Raw genomic sequence first — 283 nt, forward strand, 5'->3', positions numbered from 1 at the left:
ATTATAACTCTTTTTGATGAAAATGTGTAAGCTTTTGAAACATTCAAATATTTTCAAAACATAGAAATTTACCAAATTTTATATAAAAGAGACTTATCTGTGTAAATCAGTAGAGTGATAGGGAATGAAAAATAATTGATATTATCATTTCGCTTATTTGTTTATTTTATGCATATTTTTCAAGATGATCATAATAATATTGAGAGTAATAGAAGTGTGTTGTGAGTATGTGCATATACGAGTATTACAATATGAGCAGTAATAATAATAATGATAATAATAA

Source organism: Trypanosoma equiperdum (assembly GCF_001457755.1).
Source record: "Trypanosoma equiperdum strain OVI genome assembly, contig: ctg_520, whole genome shotgun sequence".
In the NCBI taxonomy this organism is placed as follows: domain Eukaryota; phylum Euglenozoa; class Kinetoplastea; order Trypanosomatida; family Trypanosomatidae; genus Trypanosoma; species Trypanosoma equiperdum.